We start from the raw sequence: 25697 nt of genomic DNA, 5'->3' as shown, positions 1-25697 counted from the left end.
TTATGAAACGTTTTAATTTAATGTTTTAAATTTTGTTTCATATTTTTAATAAATACGGCAGGGGGGGTAACTCCCCCCCCGCCTTCCAAAAGCTCATACTTGTGTCTGTCTCCTCCCCTTGGGGAATTGGTGTTGGGAGGGGGTGGCGGGCATCCCGGCCATAGTAAGATCCTTCCTAGGAATGGCAGAGTACTACGTTAAATTTGTGCAACACTTTGCCACCAAGACGTACCACCTGAGGCAGCTCATAAGAGACAAAACTACGTTTGCATGGACAGAGGAGATGCAGAAAGAATTTGACGTCTTGAAGAACGACATCAGCCAAGCAATCCCACTACAAGGATACGACCCCCAAGGGTGATCGGTATTGACGGCTGATGCCAGTGAGAAAGGACTAGGAGCAGTCCTTATGCAGGAAAAGGCAGACGGGACGATGGAGACCCTCAGCTCTGCATCACGGTCCCTTTCGGCCACTGAACAAAAGTTTAGTGTAATTGAGAAAGAGATGCTGGCAGTGGTGTGGGCCATGGGGAAGTTCTGTCAATTCCTGTGGGGCACGAGGTTCCAACTCAAGACGAACCATAAGCCCTTGATCAAGGTTTTGACCTCAAGGGGACATGCAAGTGCGACACCACGAATAGCCAAAATGACCCTGAAGCTTCTAGACTACCGATATGATGTGGAACACATACCTGGAAACAAGAACAAGATAGCTGATTATCCCAGTAGAGCGTCGGCCATGGAAGAAGCTCCGAAGGAAACCAGAGAGAGCGAGGAGATGGTGGCCTTGATGGAAGACCCAGAACGAGTAATAAGCAGACAGGAGTGGATGGAAGTGTATGAAGCAGATCAAGACATAGCAGAAGTCAAGGAGTACATAGTGCATGGTTGGCCGGAAAAGAGACAACTGAGAACGGAACTCAGGAAGCTTTATAAAGTTCGAGAAGAGTTGTCGGTAGGGGACAATGGCATGTTTGTGTATAGAGGAGACCGAGTAGTTCCACCGATGGGACTGGTACCATGCCTGCTGGCGTTGCTGCATGAAGGTCACCCGGGGATCGTGAAGACTAAACTGAGGACGAAACAGATGTATTGGTGGCCAGGAGTGGACCTCCAGGTAGAAAGGCATGTGAGAGATTGCGACCAGTGCCAAAGAGCAGACAAGACCCTGAAACCGTTGAGACCAGCACTGGGGAAGTTTGATAACCCAAGCAATCCGTGGGAAGAGGTATCAGTAGACATACTGGGACCTGTATCGGACCACCAAGGCGTCCCTAAATACCTGTGCGTTCTAGTGGATAGATATTGGAAGTGGCCAGAAGTGCACATCCAGGAGGAAATGGACACCGATACGGTACTCAGATTTCTCACGTCGGCCTTCCTGAGAGAAGACATTCCCAGATCCATTCTCAGTGACAATGGGCCTCAGTTCACCTCAGACAAGTGGGTCAAGTTTGCCGAGAGGAATGGCATCAAGATCAAGCATACCTCGATCTATCACCTTGCCAGTAACGGCCAAGTAGAGAGATTTAATAGGGTGATAATGGGCACCATTCAAGTGACCATCGCAATGGGCAAGGATTGGGAAAAGGAAATCCAAAACATGTTATGGGCCTATCGGATCACCCCCACGAGTACAGGGTACAGCCCTTTCATGATTCTGAGAGGGCGACAACCTTTCACTAAAGACAATGTAGTGTGGAAGGAGAAGACAATAACCAGCAGGTGGTCTCCGGCGGTAGTGCAGCACAACCTGGAGAACGCCCAAAGAATCTATACGGAACAGTACAATCGCAGGAGAAACACAAAAGAGACTGCCTTGGAGAGAGGGAAGTGGGTGAGAGTCAAGCTGGCTGTACTAAAAAGGAAAGGTGACAATAAATACACCCCGCCCCTGCAAGTAAAAGAGGTATACGACAGAGCTGCACTACTCAGCGATGGGAATGTATGGTCCCAGGACCGCATGTCAAAGTGCAATAAAATCCTACGATGGACCAATGAAGAAAAGGAGAAGACACAGCAAAAGTATGAAGCAAGGGAAGTTGAGGACAAACATCCAGAAGAAGCAGAGATCCCAAGATCAAGCGAGAACTATGAAGAAAGCATAAGCGATGATAGCCTGGAAGCAGTGGAACAGCCGGGAGAGGAGAGTGCGAACCGGGGAAGAGAAGGAACAGGCACCCTGGAAGATCGAGTGGTGAGCCCTGCGAAGAACACCTGGTGGGGAGAACCATCCACCCCGGTAAGGCGCACACGGGCAGGCTGAGTAGTGGTGAGGCCCTCCCGGTACCGAGACTATGAACTTGGGGCACTTGAAGAATCCCCTAAAAACCCAGACTGTAAGTTTTTCTTTGTTATAAAAAAGGGGAGCTATGTAATCTTGCGCTCCAGTTGATGCACGCTACGTCACGGCGTAGCGCGCGTGGCCGCCATTTTAGGAGCTACTGCGCATGTGCAAAGAGCGCGATTTAGCGATCGGAGCGGCAGCATCGCCCGACGCTCTCCTGAATAGAGAAATAATTAAATAGAGCCCTTATATGATACTCCAAGTGTCCCGTGTGGTTATTGGAGCAAATACACCCACATTACACAGTTAGGCTCCACAAGGACACATTCATTTTTTCGTAGGCACAGGGAGATTAAGTGATTTGCCCAAAATCACAGGATGTGGAGTCGACCGCGAGGCCAAATTCGGCAGTCTAGCCGTCAGACCACATACTCTCCCCCCTACCTCTCATCAGCTGTGAAAATGCAGACCTTTTGTATTGTGCATTCTGGCCACACCACTCCATCTTTCAGTGCCGTTCTTCCATTACCTTTCAGCTGGGTAGACAGGGTTGCCACTTTTGTCAGAAAAAAATATTAGCCACTTTATGTTTAACTGTTCTGGTCGGTGAATACGTATTTGCGTAATATACGAACTATTCTTTTTTTAATATGGCTATTGTGAGAAGTTGGCCCGATATGCAACGTTCGCTATTCTAGCGGCCGCTATGTATCGTTCCAACGACCCTTATGGTGTTTGGTTGTAAGTCAACCTATAGACCAGCTATCCTAGTAGCGTGGATACGAGCAGTCTAAGGCTAAAGACTCGAGAGGGCGCGTTAAGCCAGCTGTTTACCACACATGTACCCCTTGAACACCCAGTGAAAGGACACCACACAAGTGTTATGAAAATAAACAGTATATTTATTAAGAATCACAACAACCCTGTACTCTTTATGAGGACAGGGTACTAAGCACAAACCAAATCTCTTTAGCAAATACTTCAAGTGCACAATTAAAACAAGTGTCCGGGGACACGGAAAGGTTAAGGTCTCGGGCGGACCCGATAAGGCAAGTCGGAAGCGAGGGACTCAGGACCCTAGAGTAAGGAGGCTATGCAGGCACCGAAATGCCGTGTTACCTAGCCACGAGGGCTGCGGCTGCACAAGTCTTACAGGCGTCGGGGTCTTCGCTGACGAGCCAGGAGCCGGAAGAAAAGGAGTTGCTGGCCGGCGACCAGTGCTGAATAGTTCGTAGAGATCCAAGCCTGGATCGGAGATTGATGAAACCTGAAAGCAGAGGGGACCAAGTTCGTACTACTAGCCAGTAGTCAGAGGGTACCAGGAAGGCACCGGTTGGCCGTCACCTCGACCAGGTGAGTGGGCGACGCTAGGCGCTGCAGTCTCTCGGACCAGGAGGCGTTGTCGGCGACCACGGTGGAGGTGCGAGCTGTCCCACGAAGGATGATGCTGTCGGCGTCGCTGGGCCCAGGATGGGGCAACAAGCCTTGGCAGATCTCAGGGCCACGTGGTGGGCCTAAGATGGCGTCTTGAGTGGACCAGGAGGGTCCGGGGTGCTTCTCACAAAGATGGAAGCAAGGGCCAGTCTGGAGCAACCAGACCAGCAGTGATGATTCTCGGGTGTCGTCACAGAAGGGCACAAGCCAGCGGCTAGTGACCAGACAACGTGCTGAGCAGCGAGCAGAAGGGCCCCACGCAGATCGTGGAGATGCTGGGAGACTGCACTTCGGTGCTGGAGCGGCTCAGGGTCGGGGCTTCTCGGACCCCAGAGCACTCACCAGAGAGTTACCTCGATGGTCGTGCTGGTTTTTAAGAGCGTGCAGGTTCTGATGATGGCCGGTCCCTCGAGGTCTCGTCGCACCCACAGATCACAGCTGAGCTGATGACGTGGGTAGAGGTCAGAGGTGCCAGGGAAGCCGGTTCTCGTCGAGCTGGGCCGTCGGATTCCTTGAGGAAGGACTTACAGCAAACCGCAGAGTTCTTAGATGGTGCCCGCTGATGCAGGGTGACTACTCCTTAGTCACAAGGGAGAAATCTTGAGAAGAGTCTTGAGTGTCCTTTCGTAGAAAGTAGTTCTTGATTCAAAGATGATCTAATTTTGAAGGGTCCCCGCTCCGGTCTTTATCCTAAAGAAAGGGGTGGGTACATGACTAGGTCCTGCCCTAAGGGTGGGACCAGGAAGGGGGGTAGTTACGCCCCTCTCCCCTGCCGGACTTTCCCCAGGCCAGGGCTGTCGCCCCTGGAACTGGTTCTAACCGGCAGATGCGTAGTGAGCACCGGGGTGCCACTCCGCAGTCACCTTCTCGCCAAAGCCCTACCTACCCAGAATACACAAACCCTGTCTGGGACGGTGCGAACAGCGCCCTCGACAGGAAACCCTTTGTCCAAGTGCTCCTCGCTGGAAGGACTCCCAGCAGCAGGAGGTCAGACTCGTGTCTGAGGTGGCAGCGTCCATTTTGTGGAGCTGAGGCTTTAGTTAACTTTAACCGGGGTTCACAGTTACGTACATGTCGTGTCCCTCTAGAAGGGTGGGATGCTAACCTCATCGCCAGAATTGGTGAGAGGGCAGCACCCCGATTCGTATGACACCTTACTCGACATGCCTTGATAACGCGACACCGGAGTTACCGATATGGTACGCGTTATCCTGGAACAGCTATTGGGTCTTGATTCCGCAAGCTGCAACCGGGCTCGGCTCGGGCCTGAACCTAGCTCACACGAGCCCACGCACTCTGCCTTCAGGATTGTTAAGGCCTGCCATAGGAGTGACTGATAGGAACTCGGGTGTCCATTGTATGGTTAGATATAGAGCTACTATACCTACAGCGAAGGGTGGTTACACGTCTTCGCCCCAGCTGTCGTGCAGCCAGTTGTGTCAAATTTAGGAGGCCAGCCAGGGGTGGCATAATACATGCTTCAGCCCCTGGCGGCCCTGGGTACACCTATGCCCTGCGTTACGGGGTCTGATAAGGTGGCCCAGTACCAATTGGTAAATGCACCTAGGGTACATATCGTAATTTAGAAAGAGAACAGCCAGGCTGTGGGTCTGATTAGCGGGCCCACAGCCAGAGAAAGTCGTAAACCAGTGAAACAAAAGCAAAAAATCTGGGTGATCATAGGATTGCAGACCCTACTCTCCTACATGACCCCCCCCCAAACGTCGGAACAATAAGCTAACCTTGACCAGGTGAGTCTTCTTGTTCTAAGTGGAAATATCTGGAGAGCCCATCGGCATTGCCATGATCAGTACCAGGTCTATGTTCCACTGTAAAGTCCATCCCCTGTAGGGAAATGGACCACCTAAGCAGTTTGGGGTTTTCACCCTTCATCTGATTTAGCCACAAGAGGGGCTTATGGTCGGTCTGAATCTTGAAGTGAGTGCCAAACAAGTATGGCTTCAGCTTCTTCAGGGCCCAAACCACAGCAAAGGCCTCCCTCTCAGTAGCTGACTAATTCTTCTCTCTAGGGGTCAGCCTTCTGCTTATAAAAGCAATGGGCTGGTCTTGACCATCAAAATTCAGTTGAGAAAGAACAGCTCCCACACCCAACTCAGAAGCATCTGTTTGGACAATGAATGGTTTGGAGTAGTCCGGACTCTTGAGGATAGGCGCCGTGCACATGGCCTGCTTTAGGTCATCGAATGCTTTTTGACAGCTCGCTGTCCACTGAACCTTTTTTGGCATTTTCTTACTTGTCAGTTCGTTTAATGGTGTCACAATGGAACCATAGTTCCTGACAAACTTCCTATAGTAACCAGTCAGGCCCAAGAAAGCTCGAACCTGAGTCTGGGTGGTTGGAGGAGCCCAGTCCCTGATTGACTGTATCTTGCTCTCCAGTGGCTGAACCTGACCTCCACCTACAAGGTGGCCCAGGTATACAACCTGTGTCTGCCCTATCTGGCACTTGGTGGCCTTGATAGTGAGACCCGCTGCTTGCAGTGCCTCTAACGTCTTCCGCAGGTGGACCAGGTGATCCTCCCAGGTGGAGCTAAAGACAGCAATATCGTCAAGATACGCCGCACAGAAGTCATCCAGCCCAGTAAGGACTTGATTCACCAACCGTTGGAAGGTGGCAGGTGCATTTTTCAGACCAAAGGGCATCACCACGAACTGATAATGCCCACCAGGGGTTGAAAATGCGGTTTTAGGCTTGGCGTCCTCAGCTAACCTGATTTGCCAATACCCAGCTGTCAGGTCAAACGTACTTAGGTAGTTGGCCGAAGCCAATCTATCGATAAGCTCGTCTGCCCTGGGTATTGGGTGGGCGTCAGTCTTAGTGACTGCATTGAGACCCCTGTAGTCTACGCAAAACCTCATCTCTCTCTTACCACCCTGGGTGTGAGGTTTCGGCACTAGAACTACGGGACTAGCCCAAGGGCTATCCGAGGGTTCAATGACTCCCAGCTCCAACATTTTCTGCACTTCACTCTTGATGCAGTCTCTAACGTGATCAGGCTGCCGGTAGATTTTACTCTTCACGGGCAGGCTGTCACCAGTGTCAACCTCATGGGTGCACCAATCGGTCTGGCTGGGTGTTAGAGAAAACATATGTCTGAACGACTGAAGAACCTGTTTACAGTCGCTCTGTTGATGTCCGGAGAGGCTGCCACAAAAGACAACACCATCTACCGAGCCATCGTCAGGATTCTGAGTGAGCAGGTCGGGGAGAGGGTCACTCTCCTCTTCCTGTCCCTCATCTAGGGCCATGAGCAAACTCATGTCCTTCCTGTCGACATATGCTTTTAGCCTGTTGACATGAAGCACCCTGTGGGTTCTCCGGGGAGTTCCCAGGTCGACCAGGTAGGTGACCTCTCCCTTTTTCTCCAGGATGGTGTAGGGCCCGGACCATTTGTCCTTGAGTGCTGCTGGGGCCACTGGCTCCAACACCCACACCTTCTGTCCGGGCTGGTAAACAGTCAAGACAGCCTTTTTGTCATGCCAAGCTTTCTGGAGTTCTTGGCTGGCCTTAAGGTTTTCAGATGCCTTTTCCATGTATTCAGCCATCCGCGAGCGGAGGCCAAGCACATAGTCCACTATGTTGGCTGCAGGCTTTTTGAGAGGTCTCTCCCATCCTTCCTTCACCAAACACAGGGGTCCCCTTACAGGATGCCCGTACAAAAGTTCAAAAGGGCTGTAGCCAACCCCCTTCTGTGGGACTTCTCTGTAGGCGAACAAGAGGCAGGGGATCAGGACGTCCCATCTACGCCGAAGCTTTTCCGGTAGTCCATGAATCATCCCTTTTAGGGTCCTGTTGAATCTCTCAACAAGCCCATTGCATTGTGGATAATAGGGTGTAGTGAACTTGTAGTTAACACCACATTCCTTCCACATAGCAGTTAAGTAGCTCGACATAAAGTTTGCACCTCTGTCGGAGACGACCTCTTTAGGGAAGCCCACTCTGGAGAACACTCCAACTAGGGCTCTTGCCACAACAGGTGCTGTAGTGGTCCTAAGGGGAATAGCTTCAGGATACCTGGTGGCATGATCCACCACCACCAGTATAAACTTGTGCCCTGATGCTGTAGGTGGTTCCATGGGACCGACGATGTCGATCCCCACCCGTTCAAAGGGCACCCCCACCACAGGCATTGGTATAAGGGGGGCCTTCGTCGTGCCACCTGACTTACCACTGGCTTGGCAAGTGACACAGGAGCGGCAAAACTCCTTGGTATCTTCGTTCATGTGAGGCCAGTGAAAGTGTGAGACAAGCCTGTCCCACGTTTTCGTCTGGCCTAAGTGACCTGCGAAGGGAATCTCGTGGGCCAAGATAAGTAGGAAACCACGCTGAGACAAGGGGACGACCAGCCTCCTGGTCATGCCAGGCTTGGGGTCTCTTGACTCAGTGTACAGGAGTCCATCTTCCCAGTATACCTTGTGGGTACCTGTGGCGTTCCCAGCAGCCTCAGCAGCAGCCTGCTGTCTGAGGGGTTCAAGAGAAGGGCAGTCTAACTGGTCCTTCCCCAGGTCTTCCCTTGAGGGTCCCCCTGAACCCAAGAATTCAACTTGATCAAGTTCGAATTCCCTAGGCTCAGTTTCCCGCAATTCCTGTAGGTCAGCCTCCTCTGAGACTTGATCCTCGACCTGGGGCAAGGGGGAAGGCGCAGCCTTAACCCTACTGCTCTTTTTCTTGGGAGGTGTCTGGTCCGTTGTTCCAGGATCCAGCACCTGCTCAGTGGGGCATTTCCTGACCTGTGACCTAGTCACAGCGAACACATGTGCTGGCAATCCTAACATTTCCATGTGAGTCCGGTGCTCCACTTCTGACCATTGTGACGACTCCAAATCATTGCCCAACAAACAATCCACTGGGAGGTCTGGACTAACTACAACCTTCTTTTGGCCAGTTACCCCTCCCCAGGAGAAAGCTACAATTGCCATACTGTGATTGGTAGTGACATTGCTTGCATTGGTCACCAGGAATTCTGTACCTGGCATGATCTGTCCAGGGTCCACAAAGTTAGGCGTCACCATGGTGACGCTGGCACAAGTGTCCCTATAGGCCTGAGCCATCTTTCCATTTATGAAAGGCGTCTGCCGGTATTTGCCCAAAGTATTGGGACTTACGTCAGGGGATACGTCCGCGTCCCCTGTACTGACAAGGACAGCCTGAGTGAGTGTGCCAACTAAGTTGTCACGCCCCTCAGAACCCAGGGTTAACCCTACTAAACCCTTGGGAGGCGCACTACCACTGCTGGCTGTACTAGGGGGCACAGGTGCCTTAGGGGCTGCAGTGGCAGGAGTCTGCCCTCCTCCTTTCTTGGTGCACTCACTAAACCAGTGAGATTTACTTTTACAGTACTGGCACCATCTTTTGGATTGGCCTTCTTTCTTCTTTTGGGGAGCCTGACCCCCACCCTCTTTGGGTTGTTGGGGACCTGTCGAAGACTTCTGGTCACTTTGTTCCCCTTTAGAATCTTTACCCTTCTGGTCTGCTTTCTTCTGACCACCTTGACTCTGGCCCTGGTTCTGTTTAACTCTTGTACGAACCCATCTGTCTGCCTTCTTTCCCAATTCTTGGGGAGAGGTCAGATCCGAGTCGACAAGATGCTGATGCAACAACTGGTTCTGACAATTGTTTAAAATTTGTTCTCTCATCATCAAATTATACAATCCTTGATAATCAGTAACCTTACTGCCCAGCAACCAGCCCTCAAAAGCCTTAGTGGCACAATCGACAAAATCAGACCAATCTTGAGACTGCGTTTTCTGGGTATCCCTGAACAGCACCCTGTACTGCTCAGTGGTTAGGCCGAACCCTTCAACGAGTGTATTTTTCAAGATTTGGTAATTGTTAGCATCCTCCACCCTTGTGGTGAGGAGCTTGTCTCTTCCTTTTCCTTCAAAGGAGAGCCACAAGATAGCTGCCCACTGACTCTGGGGAACACCCTGCACAGTGCAGGCCCTCTCCAAAGCAGTAATCCATTTGTGGATGTCGTCCCCTTGTTTAAAGGGGGGCACTATCTTACCAAGGTGTTTCGTATCGAAACTCTTTTCCCTATTACTAGGTACATTGCTGCCACCAGTGGGGACTGCCCCACTTAACTGTTGCTCTCTAGCAAAGGCAAGTCTTTCTTTGGCCAGGGCAAGTTCTTCCCTTTCGATCCTTAGATTGGCTGCCCTTTCCTTAGCTTCGTACACTCTCCGCTGAGGGGACGTCATCCCTCTTTGCGAAGAGTTGTGAGAGCCATTGGTTTGAAGGGATCTGCCAGAGCCTCTTGACAGAGATCTGGCTCGTCCATTCCCAATGTTAAGCTGACCTGATAGCGGCCCCAGGAGTCCCCCAGTACCACTGTCATGTTTGCTTAAGTTGGACCTGCTTAGTCTAACGACTTCTACCTGTCCCTTATCTGCCTCATCCCCAGAGAGATCCTCATCCTCATCCTCCTCCACATCTTCGTTCTCAGTTGCGAGGTGGATGAGGTCAGGATCGTCCCGGGTTCCCTCGAGGGGAGGCATGTCTCCTTCTGGATTAGAAGAGCTACGAAGTTTCTCAGCTCTTCTGGCATCATAAGTCTCCAAGAGACCAATCAGAAAGGACGTTGTGGGGTTAGACCCCTGCTGAATCTTCCTGGAGTGACACAGTCGTCTTAACTCCTTGAAGCTCAGCACAGTATATCCTGAAGGGATGACCTGTGGAGGGTCAACTGACACAAGGGGAGACCCAGAGTTTCCTCCTTTGTCCGACATACTGTTTCTAGTGTGGTGTAAGTGATGCACCTACCTACACTACGTGTTTACCTACTGTACCCTTGCTAAGAGTAGTAGCCAAGGTGTGCTAAGCCTTGAGGAGCTACAACAGCTGGTTCAGTGGAACTCAGAGTATTCTAAGCTTTAGTTATATGTACTAACAGTACTTGTGCGATCTTTCAACAAGATATTCTTAGGATGCGTGTGGTAAAACAACAGCAAGCTCAAATCCCAACCGCTGCTCACCAATGTGAGAAGTTGGCCCGATATGCAACGTTCGCTATTCTAGCGGCCGCTATGTATCGTTCCAACGACCCTTATGGTGTTTGGTTGTAAGTCAACCTATAGACCAGCTATCCTAGTAGCGTGGATACGAGCAGTCTAAGGCTAAAGACTCGAGAGGGCGCGTTAAGCCAGCTGTTTACCACACATGTACCCCTTGAACACCCAGTGAAAGGACACCACACAAGTGTTATGAAAATAAACAGTATATTTATTAAGAATCACAACAACCCTGTACTCTTTATGAGGACAGGGTACTAAGCACAAACCAAATCTCTTTAGCAAATACTTCAAGTGCACAATTAAAACAAGTGTCCGGGGACACGGAAAGGTTAAGGTCTCGGGCGGACCCGATAAGGCAAGTCGGAAGCGAGGGACTCAGGACCCTAGAGTAAGGAGGCTATGCAGGCACCGAAATGCCGTGTTACCTAGCCACGAGGGCTGCGGCTGCACAAGTCTTACAGGCGTCGGGGTCTTCGCTGACGAGCCAGGAGCCGGAAGAAAAGGAGTTGCTGGCCGGCGACCAGTGCTGAATAGTTCGTAGAGATCCAAGCCTGGATCGGAGATTGATGAAACCTGAAAGCAGAGGGGACCAAGTTCGTACTACTAGCCAGTAGTCAGAGGGTACCAGGAAGGCACCGGTTGGCCGTCACCTCGACCAGGTGAGTGGGCGACGCTAGGCGCTGCAGTCTCTCGGACCAGGAGGCGTTGTCGGCGACCACGGTGGAGGTGCGAGCTGTCCCACGAAGGATGATGCTGTCGGCGTCGCTGGGCCCAGGATGGGGCAACAAGCCTTGGCAGATCTCAGGGCCACGTGGTGGGCCTAAGATGGCGTCTTGAGTGGACCAGGAGGGTCCGGGGTGCTTCTCACAAAGATGGAAGCAAGGGCCAGTCTGGAGCAACCAGACCAGCAGTGATGATTCTCGGGTGTCGTCACAGAAGGGCACAAGCCAGCGGCTAGTGACCAGACAACGTGCTGAGCAGCGAGCAGAAGGGCCCCACGCAGATCGTGGAGATGCTGGGAGACTGCACTTCGGTGCTGGAGCGGCTCAGGGTCGGGGCTTCTCGGACCCCAGAGCACTCACCAGAGAGTTACCTCGATGGTCGTGCTGGTTTTTAAGAGCGTGCAGGTTCTGATGATGGCCGGTCCCTCGAGGTCTCGTCGCACCCACAGATCACAGCTGAGCTGATGACGTGGGTAGAGGTCAGAGGTGCCAGGGAAGCCGGTTCTCGTCGAGCTGGGCCGTCGGATTCCTTGAGGAAGGACTTACAGCAAACCGCAGAGTTCTTAGATGGTGCCCGCTGATGCAGGGTGACTACTCCTTAGTCACAAGGGAGAAATCTTGAGAAGAGTCTTGAGTGTCCTTTCGTAGAAAGTAGTTCTTGATTCAAAGATGATCTAATTTTGAAGGGTCCCCGCTCCGGTCTTTATCCTAAAGAAAGGGGTGGGTACATGACTAGGTCCTGCCCTAAGGGTGGGACCAGGAAGGGGGGTAGTTACGCCCCTCTCCCCTGCCGGACTTTCCCCAGGCCAGGGCTGTCGCCCCTGGAACTGGTTCTAACCGGCAGATGCGTAGTGAGCACCGGGGTGCCACTCCGCAGTCACCTTCTCGCCAAAGCCCTACCTACCCAGAATACACAAACCCTGTCTGGGACGGTGCGAACAGCGCCCTCGACAGGAAACCCTTTGTCCAAGTGCTCCTCGCTGGAAGGACTCCCAGCAGCAGGAGGTCAGACTCGTGTCTGAGGTGGCAGCGTCCATTTTGTGGAGCTGAGGCTTTAGTTAACTTTAACCGGGGTTCACAGTTACGTACATGTCGTGTCCCTCTAGAAGGGTGGGATGCTAACCTCATCGCCAGAATTGGTGAGAGGGCAGCACCCCGATTCGTATGACACCTTACTCGACATGCCTTGATAACGCGACACCGGAGTTACCGATATGGTACGCGTTATCCTGGAACAGCTATTGGGTCTTGATTCCGCAAGCTGCAACCGGGCTCGGCTCGGGCCTGAACCTAGCTCACACGAGCCCACGCACTCTGCCTTCAGGATTGTTAAGGCCTGCCATAGGAGTGACTGATAGGAACTCGGGTGTCCATTGTATGGTTAGATATAGAGCTACTATACCTACAGCGAAGGGTGGTTACACGTCTTCGCCCCAGCTGTCGTGCAGCCAGTTGTGTCAAATTTAGGAGGCCAGCCAGGGGTGGCATAATACATGCTTCAGCCCCTGGCGGCCCTGGGTACACCTATGCCCTGCGTTACGGGGTCTGATAAGGTGGCCCAGTACCAATTGGTAAATGCACCTAGGGTACATATCGTAATTTAGAAAGAGAACAGCCAGGCTGTGGGTCTGATTAGCGGGCCCACAGCCAGAGAAAGTCGTAAACCAGTGAAACAAAAGCAAAAAATCTGGGTGATCATAGGATTGCAGACCCTACTCTCCTACAGCTATTATGCCACTTTGTTTTAATTATCATTAAGCAATACTTAAGACAGCGCACAAATACTTTTTAATTGATTTGTGTCTGCTGTCTAAAGTATCTATTTCGAATGAGAAAAATTACCAGATTTTACTAACTTTCACCCATTTTTTCCTGCCCTTTACCTAAACTATAGGCTAGACTGGCACAGTACCGGCAGGTGGCAGCCCTACATGTACTGATTGTAAACATGCGCGCAAAGCTCTTTGTGTGTTGCAGGATCGATGTCTCTGCTATCTTTCAGGAACAATAATGCACATGCTTTTTACGGGTCGCCAGGTGCTCCGCACACAGTCTCGCGCACAATGACCGCTCAAGGGTGGAGACGTGCGATAAACAGAGCTGACGTCACGCGCTAGAGAGGTCAGGGGTCAATACAAAGGCCGTTGGTCTCTTCGCAAGTGCCGGTGACACTAGACGCGTGGAGCTGCAGATTTTCTCATTCTTCAGGACCCCGTAACGAGGGAGGGAGCCAGCCCCAACCCTACAGGACCACCATCCTGAAGAGAGAGAGAGAGCCCGCACAAGGAGAACTGAAAACAAGCACACAGACCTTGAGCAGCGAACAACACCAAAGATGGCGGCTATCGGTGGTCCTGGAACAATTTTTAGAGTGGGGGTACAGCTATTAATGTTATATCATTGAAGCGATAGGGATGGTAAAAGATCCAAGCGTCATACACACAAACAAGTGTAGCAAATGTATCACCCTTGTTACGCAGGAGCGTGGTAATGGTGTGGTATGTACCTGGTGGTGTGTTTGGAGCACTGGTGTGGTAGCGCACTGTTATTTACTGACAGTACATTTCCGGTTGAAGTGGCCACTAAATTTGCATAGACATACAGAGGCGCCCATTTGGCTCAAAGGGATTCATCCACCTCCGCCCCAACACCTGTTGCGTGTGCCAGCCCGGGCAGAGGCAGCTTCCCGGGATGATGACCCTCTTTTTGCAGCCACACTGGAGTACTTCACAGGTCTTTAAAACATTTACTTGTTAACGAGGCTTTGTTGTGTTTTCACCCCTTCTTAGAGCCCCTGCATCTCCACTCTGCCTTTTGTTGGAAGAATTAGCCAACCCTGAAATTTTTATTAGTCCTCCCCACCCCCAAAATTTGGCTCTAGTTGTGCCTCTGGACATGCAGTTTTACTGTTAAAAATATATTGCGCTAAAACAAATATTTGTGGAAATCATGTTTCAGTGAATATTTAGCACATGTGCATCACCAGTGTTTTGATTTCTTTTGACCCTATTTAAATTTTGGTTTCCATCACACTTCAAAATTACTAAAAAAGTGCTTCATTCGTGCTTACCCAATTGCAGATATAATTTGTAATATGTATAGTTAATTTCTTATCTTCTTATCTTAAGGGATTTTTGTATAGCGCGCTGACACCGAAAGGTTTCCTGGCGCTGACTGAGTGCAATGAGATGGAGAGACGGGGGTCTAGCCAGTCTGCGTGAAGAGGTGAGTTTTCAGGAGTTTTCTGAAAGCCAGGAGGGAATTGGCAGATTTGAGAGGGAGGGGCAGCTGGTTCCAGAAGGCGGGGGCAAGGTAGGTGAATCTATGACCGCCGTTTTTTTTTAGTTTGGTAGCAGGGACAGCTAGCAATAGGCGATGAGAGGAACGAAGATTACGTACCGGACGGTAAGGAACAACCAGTGATTTGAGAAAGGCAGGGGAGGTCCCGGACACAGCTTTGAAAGTCAGGCAGCCGATCTTAAATGCAGTCCTCTGCTCCACCGGCAACCAGTGGAGTCTATGAAGCAGTGGTCTCGCGGATTGCCACTTCGGGGTTTTATAGGCCAGTCTTGCCGCTCGGTTCTGTACAATCTGGAGCCTATTAAGGAGGAATTTAGGTAGGCCGTAGTACAGGGAGTTTGAAAAATCCAGACGGGAGAGCACCAAGGCGATCAGGACTTGTATCTGGGCCTCTGGTGTCAGGAGGTGGGAAACTTTCCTGATTTTTCTGAGCTGGAACATACATGAGGACACAACCGCACCTACCTGAGGCTTGAGAGAAAGCTCCAAGTCGATTATGACCCGAGGCTCTTTGCTGACTAAGCCGGGACGGGCGGGCGGCCAAGCTCAGTTGACCTAAACTGTGGGCCCCAGTGAGTAAGACTGTTTCCTGGGAGAATTAACTCGGTTTCCCCGGGTTCAATTTGAGCTGATGGGAGTTCATCCAATGTTGGATGTGTAGCATCACTGCTTGGCAATCGAGGGCTGCATTGGGGGTGTTGAGCGGAAAGATGATTTGCGGATCGTCTGCATAGTTGAATACGGTGATGTTCCACCTTTTCAAGGAGAAAATGAGCGGCTGAAGGTAGAGATTAAAAAGCAGAGGGGACAGGGAGGATCCCTGAGGCACTCCGCAGATGGATGGGACCTGCGTGGCTGTGAAGGGCCCAAGCCGGACCGCCTGCATTCTGCCCGACAAAAAGGATTTGAGCCAGGCAGAAGCCAGGCCTCGGATGCCGGCTTGCTCGGCATGGTGGATAAGGATGTTGTGGTCCACTGTGTCGAACGCAGCCGACAGATCCAGTAAGACAAGCGCCTGTGATGTCCCTTTATCGGCATTAGCCCTGAGCATATCCATAACTGCCAGGATCACAGCCTCGGTGGAATGGGCTGGTCTGAACCCAGCCTGATTGGGTTCGAGAAAGTTGGAACGCTCGATGAATTCAGATAGGCAGCTAGTAACATGTGCCTCCAGGAGTTTGGATAGATAGGGCACAAGAGAGATAGGCCGATAGTTGGCGAGGTCGTCCGGGTCAGCTCCAGGCTTCTTCAGTAAGGGCACAAGGACAGCCTCCTTGAAGGAATTAGGTACTGCTCCTGCCTCCAGTGAGGCATTTAATAAGGGCAAGATGCAGTCCGGTAAGGACAGGCAGATGTCACGAAAGACAGAGGGAGGACAGCAATCGTTAGGCGAGCCAGATTTGACTCGAGCAGCAAGTTTAGCCAGAATACTGCGGTCGAGGGCAGGGAAAGAAAGCAAGGAAAGCGGATTTTCAGGGGTTAAAATTAAATGTTGTGTTTATATGCTGTAGCCTTTCCTTCTGTTCCAGCAGCACTGTCACCTAGATCACTTTTACAAAATCCTCTCAATTTACAGAGAAATAAAAGTGCCTCCCAATTTCCAAATAAGTAGCAATTTGTCAGAAGATATAGCCTGATATTTGACCTTTGTAATTGAAATCGCAGCAAATATGACGGGATACACACAAAATGTAAAGGTGTCTTTATTGCTCATTCACCATCTGAACTCCAGCATGATTATTTCTAGGATTGCTGCAGCACCCCTGCTTCCAGGATCTATGGAAGCTATTGAGAGCTTCTTTTAACCCCTTCACTGCGGCGGCTATTCCGCCGCAGTGCTAAGGGGGCGGGGCGGAAGAGCAGCGGGCGCATGCTGGTGACGGAACCGCTCCGTCACCAGCGTCGGTTGCTCTGTGCTTACGATGGAGCGGTTCCGTCATTGCCCCGCCCGCTCAATAGAACGCTCAGCGCAGGCGCGGAATTCGCGCCGCGCATGAGCGGCGGGCGGGCCATGACGGAACCGCTCCGTCATCAGCACAGCACCACTGCAGCTGATGACGGAGCGGTTCCGTCATCAGCGCACAAGGGGTTAATAACTACATATTGGTGATCAAAGACATAGATGGCACAAATGTCCACAAAACATTCCTGAAACAAACTTAGTATAAATTTACTTTGATTACATTTTATCAGTCTTAGAAACAAATGTTCATGGCTATATTATGAGCATCGGTTAATAACATGCAGTGTAATTGAGTTTAAAAACATATTTACACCCTAAAACTGTATGTACATTTAATTATTATTACACTGCCTAATACCATTAGTGATACCTATCACCATATGTTATGTTATGTTATACTGCATTTATAGCGCGCACGGATATTCAAGAGTGTCCCGGCGCGGAGTGCTTAATAGAAAGAAGAGGGGGAGGTTGAACATACCAAGATTTAGTTAAAAAGCAGGGTTTTGAGATGTTTCTTGAACAGTCTGGTATCTTGGATGTTGCGCAGTTCCATCGGAAGGAAATTCCAGGCTTCAGCCGCCTTAAAAGGTAGGGAGCTGCCGCCCATGCGAGTGAGGCGGAAGCAAGGGATGACTGCCAGACGATACGCAGTGGAGCGTAGATATCTTTGTGGAACATAGAAAGTGAAGCGCTCCTAAGGTAGAGTGGCCCCTCTCTGCGTAGAGCTCCATGCGCCAAAGTAAGAGCTTTAAACTGGACATGGCGGTCCACGAGGAGCCAATGAAGGTCCCGTATATGTTGCTTCATGCTTGATCTTCCTGGGATACCGAGCAGAACCCTAGCTGCCGCATTCTGTATGGTTTGCAGTCTTTTTAAATGGTAACCGGGCAGGCCAATGTATAAGGCATTGGCGTAGTCAATGAGTGACAGGATAAGGGGACGAGTCACCATTTCCTTAGCTGGCCGTCATAGCAGGGGAAAAATCATATTGACGGATTTCAGTGTACCAAAGCACCCTCCCCCCAGTTTTTTAATCTGCATAGAAAACCTGAGGTCTTCACTGAACCAATATTCATTTGTAGCTTCACCACAAACAAACAACAAGCATTTGCAATGCAACAGTCTCGCATTTGTGAGAGTTAGAGCTATTGGCCGTGTAAATGACAATGTCTTTTAGCCATATGTTTTTGTTTGGAGTGGATGAATCCATGTGGTGTGAAGGGGAAATATGTGGGTTGAATTGGTATTGTTAGTTGTGGAATTGTGTGTTGTGAAGTGGATTTGTGTAGTGGAATTCAGTGGCATAGTGTACAGTGGGATTGTGTGGATATTAATTATGTGGTATTGAGCATACTGGAATTATATGGAATGGGATTGTGAGTTATGAAGTGTGATTATGTGTAATGGTATTTTGGGTTGTGGTGTGGTATGTCGTGGAGTTTAATTATTTGGTGTGTTGAATTTTGTGGCATGATGTGGAATTTTGTGCTATGGATTGGATATATGTGGTGTGTTGTGTAATTGTACTGTTGAGTTGAATGATGTGGTTTGGTGTCCAATTATGTGGTGTGAAATGGAAAGGTGTGGAGTTGAATTGTGTGGGGTGAAACTGTAGCGTTGAGTAGAATTATGCTGATTGGAATTGTGTGGCATAGTCTATAGTATCTATGTGGATTGTTGCTATGTGACAGTGGTTTATGTGGGCTGTATTTATGTGGTATTGAGTAGAGTATAATTATGTGCAGTTGAATGATGTTGCGTGTAGTGGTATGATGCTGTGTTATTTATTTCATGCTATAACCTCACTTTAGGTTAGGTGATGTCACACTATGTTATTGAAGCCACCCTGTCATATATTATTACCTGGTCACAGTCTCTAAGTTGAGGCCACAGCGGGAATGAAAACCTGGGAACAAAATACTGGCAGCTCTGCAGATTAATGTGCTTTTTATGTAACCTGCCAGGTTTGGCAGGGTATCCAGTCGCACTCTTTTGGGGAAATCAATCCCTTGTTGACAATGGTTCAACCTGGTTAGACAATGACGGTCATAAGTCAAGGTAAACTTTTAGTTATACATGTTTATTCACTTGTAGTTTGGATACTTTGTCCTTTTCTTTAAGGTAAGGCTGTTACATCACAGCCATGTATCGTTTCAGTGTTTGTCAATACACAATTGTTCATCCAAAAAATGGTTTAGGACCCAATGCATTTCGTGCTCGACAGCACTTCGTCAGGGGAAATACATTTCTGTAGGGTAAAACCAAAGGTAAGGTGTAATCAATGATAGGGAAGCAGTCCACAATCATATTAAAAAAAGTGAGAATGGTAAAAACAGAAACAATGAATCTCTGGAATTTCTTATTGCAAGCATGTCCTCTTGTTAAAAGCGTTGGTGAAAAAGGGTGAAAGTTCCAAATGGAAAATAAAAAAGCATCAAGGCGGTGAACTTGGCTAGTGAAAACTCCGATAACATGCGAGTGAAGAGAGAGTGTCAAAATGCTGGCTTCGCGTAACCCAATACGTTACTGATACGTGACAAACATAATTATCTCAAGGCTCGTGAGGTGCTCAAGTGTGGATCACCAGTGAACTCATTCATTATTTGCGTGCAGTTAAAACGCCGCTGTGGCGTGTGTCTCAGCTAAATAGTTAACAGGCAAAGGCGCGCGTTCAACAGAGTCTGTAAACATGCAATGGTGGTCAAAACACTCGGGAGGTCTTACCGGTCTGTTCAACGCGTAAAGCGCATCTCGGCTCTGTGCTCGGAATCGTGTTCGATCGCGCATGCGTGCAGCGCGTGTTATCGGAAAGTAACCACGTGACCCGGAAGAAGGCGCAGTTTAAGAAAATAGTTGAAAGAATATGAACGATATAAACAATGAGTACGTGGAGTGAATGTATATCAAATATAAACACTGTACTTAAATGTGACAATATTCTATGTTGAACCCAAGCTGTGGGTGCATCGGAAAGGATAGTCAAAATCGCGGCCATCTTAAGATGGTCAAAAACCTATATATCAGCATACAACTACCTTCTGGGTAGAAAGGACACTCGTGTTGGCAAATGTTACTTTCAATTGAAATGCAATCAATTCAACAAAAAATCATGTTACTTGCAAAAAAGTCAACCCATCATTGAAACAAGTTAAATGAAATTACATAAATATGAATGATTATCAGAAAAAGGAAGACTGAGGTAAAAGTTCATCACAGGAAGCTACTATATTCAAGGCGTTCATTTAACCCCATGGGGTTGCTGGAGTTTAGTTTTTTGATCCAGAACATTTCTCTTTGGAGTAATCTTTTTCTATTGTCACAGCCTTGCCTTGCGGGAACACACTCCAAAACCAGAAAACGGATTTGGCTGATGTTATGGCCATTAGAAATGTAGTGGGCAGCTACCGGAGCTTTGGTAGATTTGTTTCTAATAGTACTTTTGTGTTCTGTTAAGCGGGTTTTGATTTTTCGCTCTGTCTTCCCCACATAAGGGAGTCCGCATGGACATTTCAGCAGGTATACCACATTTTTGGTGTCACATGTGGCATTAGTATAAAGGTTAATGAGTTTTCCTGTCGTTGGATGGTTGATGCTGGTACCACGTATGATGTTGTTACAATGGCCACAGTTTGCACATGGTATTGTTCCTGTGTATTTTTCCAATTTTTTATGTGCCTCTTTTTCAATGAAATCCTTTAGATTTTTGGACCTTTGATAGGCAAACAGCGGTTTGCTGAATAATCCATTAAAGTCTGGTTCTTTCTCAATCATTTCCCAGTTTTTAAGGATGATTTTTTTCATTTGGAAGCTCAAGGTACTTGTTCTCCCCTGAGGCGGAAGCCGGGGGCATTTATCTGTGCTTAACCTTGGAATTCATTCTGTGTGAGAGTGTGTGAACCTAAAGCCTTACAATTGTGTGTTTGGTGATTTTAATACCGCATGCAGTTACGCTGACCGGTAGTTCTTAAAAACTGTACATATTTTAACTGCCAGATTTTAATTAGTGGACACTGACCACCTGCTTGTGTTGACGAGATCGAGTCGTCACAGGGGTCCCGATCTTCTTTCCCTTTACCGGTGCAGCCGAGCACAGCGCTCTCGCCGGCTGGGTAAAACGGAACCGCCATCTTGGGGGGAGGCAGGGTAGCGTTCCAGCTCCTGGACGCCTCCCGCCCTCCCTCACTACATAAGGAGTCCCGGTAAACCCTTCTCTTAAGATTACTTGTTCTCCCCTGAGGCGGAAGCCGGGGGCATTTATCTGTGCTTAACCTTGGAATTCATTCTGTGTGAGAGTGTGTGAACCTAAAGCCTTACAATTGTGTGTTTGGTGATTTTAATACCGCATGCAGTTACGCTGACCGGTAGTTCTTAAAAACTGTACATATTTAAACTGCCAGATTTTAATTAGTGGACACTGACCACCTGCTTGTGTTGACGAGATCGAGTCGTCACAGGGGTCCCGATCTTCTTTCCCTTTACCGGTGCAGCCGAGCACAGCGCTCTCGCCGGCTGGGTAAAACGGAACCGCCATCTTGGGGGGAGGCAGGGTAGCGTTCCAGCTCCTGGACGCCTCCCGCCCTCCCTCACTACATAAGGAGTCCCGGTAAACCCTTCTCTTAAGATTACTTGTTCTCCCCTGAGGCGGAAGCCGGGGGCATTTATCTGTGCTTAACCTTGGAATTCATTCTGTGTGAGAGTGTGTGAACCTAAAGCCTTACAATTGTGTGTTTGGTGATTTTAATACCGCATGCAGTTACGCTGACCGGTAGTTCTTAAAAACTGTACATATTTTAACTGCCAGATTTTAATTAGTGGACACTGACCACCTGCTTGTGTTGACGAGATCGAGTCGTCACAGGGGTCCCGATCTTCTTTCCCTTTACCGGTGCAGCCGAGCACAGCGCTCTCGCCGGCTGGGTAAAACGGAACCGCCATCTTGGGGGGAGGCAGGGTAGCGTTCCAGCTCCTGGACGCCTCCCGCCCTCCCTCACTACATAAGGAGTCCCGGTAAACCCTTCTCTTAAGATTACTTGTTCTCCCCTGAGGCGGAAGCCGGGGGCATTTATCTGTGCTTAACCTTGGAATTCATTCTGTGTGAGAGTGTGTGAACCTAAAGCCTTACAATTGTGTGTTTGGTGATTTTAATACCGCATGCAGTTACGCTGACCGGTAGTTCTTAAAAACTGTACATATTTTAACTGCCAGATTTTAATTAGTGGACACTGACCACCTGCTTGTGTTGACGAGATCGAGTCGTCACAGGGGTCCCGATCTTCTTTCCCTTTACCGGTGCAGCCGAGCACAGCGCTCTCGCCGGCTGGGTAAAACGGAACCGCCATCTTGGGGGGAGGCAGGGTAGCGTTCCAGCTCCTGGACGCCTCCCGCCCTCCCTCACTACATAAGGAGTCCCGGTAAACCCTTCTCTTAAGATTACTTGTTCTCCCCTGAGGCGGAAGCCGGGGGCATTTATCTGTGCTTAACCTTGGAATTCATTCTGTGTGAGAGTGTGTGAACCTAAAGCCTTACAATTGTGTGTTTGGTGATTTTAATACCGCATGCAGTTACGCTGACCGGTAGTTCTTAAAAACTGTACATATTTTAACTGCCAGATTTTAATTAGTGGACACTGACCACCTGCTTGTGTTGACGAGATCGAGTCGTCACAGGGGTCCCGATCTTCTTTCCCTTTACCGGTGCAGCCGAGCACAGCGCTCTCGCCGGCTGGGTAAAACGGAACCGCCATCTTGGGGGGAGGCAGGGTAGCGTTCCAGCTCCTGGACGCCTCCCGCCTTCCCTCACTACATAAGGAGTCCCGGTAAACCCTTCTCTTAAGATTACTTGTTCTCCCCTGAGGCGGAAGCCGGGGGCATTTATCTGTGCTTAACCTTGGAATTCATTCTGTGTGAGAGTGTGTGAACCTAAAGCCTTACAATTGTGTGTTTGGTGATTTTAATACCGCATGCAGTTACGCTGACCGGTAGTTCTTAAAAACTGTACATATTTTAACTGCCAGATTTTAATTAGTGGACACTGACCACCTGCTTGTGTTGACGAGATCGAGTCGTCACAGGGGTCCCGATCTTCTTTCCCTTTACCGGTGCAGCCGAGCACAGCGCTCTCGCCGGCTGGGTAAAACGGAACCGCCATCTTGGGGGGAGGCAGGGTAGCGTTCCAGCTCCTGGACGCCTCCCGCCCTCCCTCACTACATAAGGAGTCCCGGTAAACCCTTCTCTTAAGATTACTTGTTCTCCCCTGAGGCGGAAGCCGGGGGCATTTATCTGTGCTTAACCTTGGAATTCATTCTGTGTGAGAGTGTGTGAACCTAAAGCCTTACAATTGTGTGTTTGGTGATTTTAATACCGCATGCAGTTACGCTGACCGGTAGTTCTTAAAAACTGTACATATTTTAACTGCCAGATTTTAATTAGTGGACACTGACCACCTGCTTGTGTTGACGAGATCGAGTCGTCACAGGGGTCCCGATCTTCTTTCCCTTTACCGGTGCAGCCGAGCACAGCGCTCTCGCCGGCTGGGTAAAACGGAACCGCCATCTTGGGGGGAGGCAGGGTAGCGTTCCAGCTCCTGGACGCCTCCCGCCCTCCCTCACTACATAAGGAGTCCCGGTAAACCCTTCTCTTAAGATTACTTGTTCTCCCCTGAGGCGGAAGCCGGGGGCATTTATCTGTGCTTAACCTTGGAATTCATTCTGTGTGAGAGTGTGTGAACCTAAAGCCTTACAATTGTGTGTTTGGTGATTTTAATACCGCATGCAGTTACGCTGACCGGTAGTTCTTAAAAACTGTACATATTTTAACTGCCAGATTTTAATTAGTGGACACTGACCACCTGCTTGTGTTGACGAGATCGAGTCGTCACAGGGGTCCCGATCTTCTTTCCCTTTACCGGTGCAGCCGAGCACAGCGCTCTCGCCGGCTGGGTAAAACGGAACCGCCATCTTGGGGGGAGGCAGGGTAGCGTTCCAGCTCCTGGACGCCTCCCACCCTCCTCCCACCCCCAGCCAGTTATGGATATAAGGAAGGGACCTTCCCGTCCGCGCAGCGGGCGGGCGCAGCGGGCGCGCCGACGGCGCGCCGAAGGCGCGCCTAAGGCAAGCCCGTCTGCGCCCGTCCGCGCCGGACTCGCGCCCAGCGCCAGAACCCCTGCTCCAGGTACCCCAATTATTCGCTGGTCCTCGGATCAACTGTTTAACCTCCGTCCTGCTATTTGCGCCTCTGTCTCTTGTTGCAAAACCACGAATCTTGATACTACCGCATACTCCTGCCCTTACTGCAATTTTTCTTTACCTATGGTACCTAAAGTTCCGCTTCTACTTTCAACCATTATTGATCAGCCACCCACCATTTTTAATGCCGCTTTAGTCAATTGCAGATCTCTTCCTGCCCATGCCCATGACGTCTGGCTGTCACTTGATACCTACAAGTGGGATTTGTTGTTTCTCACTGAAACTTGGTTAAAAGACTCCTCTAAACCAGACATTACTTTAGCCACTCCCCCTGGTTACAGCCTCACTGCCATTAACCGTGAAAACTCTAAGACCGGTGGGGGGCTTGCGATTATTGCTAAAGCCCATCTCAAACTTAGTCTTACGAAAATTTCCAATCTGGGCCTTATTGAAGCCGCCCATTTCACTATTATGGATCCTGCTGGTACCATCTGCGCAGGCATACTAGTCTATAACCCCCCGAATGTGACCGCTTCCTCCCTTACTACCTTGCTGCATACCATCGCTGACTTCTCTCTCAAACATCCCCACTTTACTGTTTTAGGTGATTTTAATATCCATATTGATAAGCCCTCCTGTACACTTGCTTCCTCTTTGCTTGAAACCCTACTAGGACTCACCCTGCCCCAATTAGTGACAGGCCCGACCCATTTAGCAGGCCATACACTTGACCTCATTTTCTCAAATCTCCCTTCCCTCTCCACTTTCCCCCCCACCCCCCTGACATGGACCGATCATTTCCTTATTCCTTTTTCTTTTTCTGCTCCCTCCCCCCCCCCCTATCCCCCTCATGCAAGCTAAAGGACGTAAATGGACCAAAATTACCTGTGACTCTATGGAAGATCTTTTTCATTTTCACCTCAATCTGCAACAAGACCTTAATTCTGAAACGGTGAGACTTAACACATCGCTTTCTGAGGCGCTTGATTTGGTCTCCCCCATGGCTCCAGTCACTTCCCACAGATCCCGACCCTCTGCTCCCTGGTTCTCTCCACGGTTGCGAGAGGAGAAGAGTAAGTGTAAGCAGCTAGAACGTAAATGGAGACTGAACTACAACCCCTTAGCCAAATTAGCCTACAAATCGGCCCTGAATAACTTCCATAAACTTAAACGCGCCTCAATGAAAGCCCATTTTTCCAATCTTATTCAGCAGGCTCAGAACTCCTCAAAAACTCTTTTTTCTATTGTAAAAGATTTTGTACATCCCCCTGCTTCAAAAACCCTTTGCACTCCCACTCAAGACCTTTGCAATGGATTGTCTGACTTCTTTCAAGAGAAGATAGTCAAACTGTCCTCCTCTTTTGCAGCGTCCACACCTGATCACTTTGATGATCACCTTGGTTCCCCCCACTGCTCTTTTGACTCTTTTAGTGAGCTTACTCCAGACCTAGCGTTAGCCTTACTACGCAATGTCAAGTCCGGTTCCCCCCTGGACCCAGTCCCGGCCAAAGTTATGGGCACGCTTGCCCCAATTCTACTGAATCCTTATCTTTCCATCTGGAATGCCTCCCTGTCAGGTGGCCAATTCCCCTCAGTTTGGAAGCAGGCTAGGCTTGTCCCTTTACTGAAAAAACCTGGTGCCGACCCTTCACTTTTTAGTAATTATCGACCTATTTCGCTTCTGCCTAAACCTGCCAAGATTTTGGAGAAAGTGGTACAAAAACAAATGGCACTTTACCTAGAGTCGAACCAGCTGCTACACGATTCTCA

Source organism: Lissotriton vulgaris, chromosome 6 (assembly GCF_964263255.1).
Source record: "Lissotriton vulgaris chromosome 6, aLisVul1.2, whole genome shotgun sequence".
NCBI lineage: Eukaryota > Metazoa > Chordata > Amphibia > Caudata > Salamandridae > Lissotriton > Lissotriton vulgaris.
Note: the sequence above shows the minus strand (reverse complement) of the source record.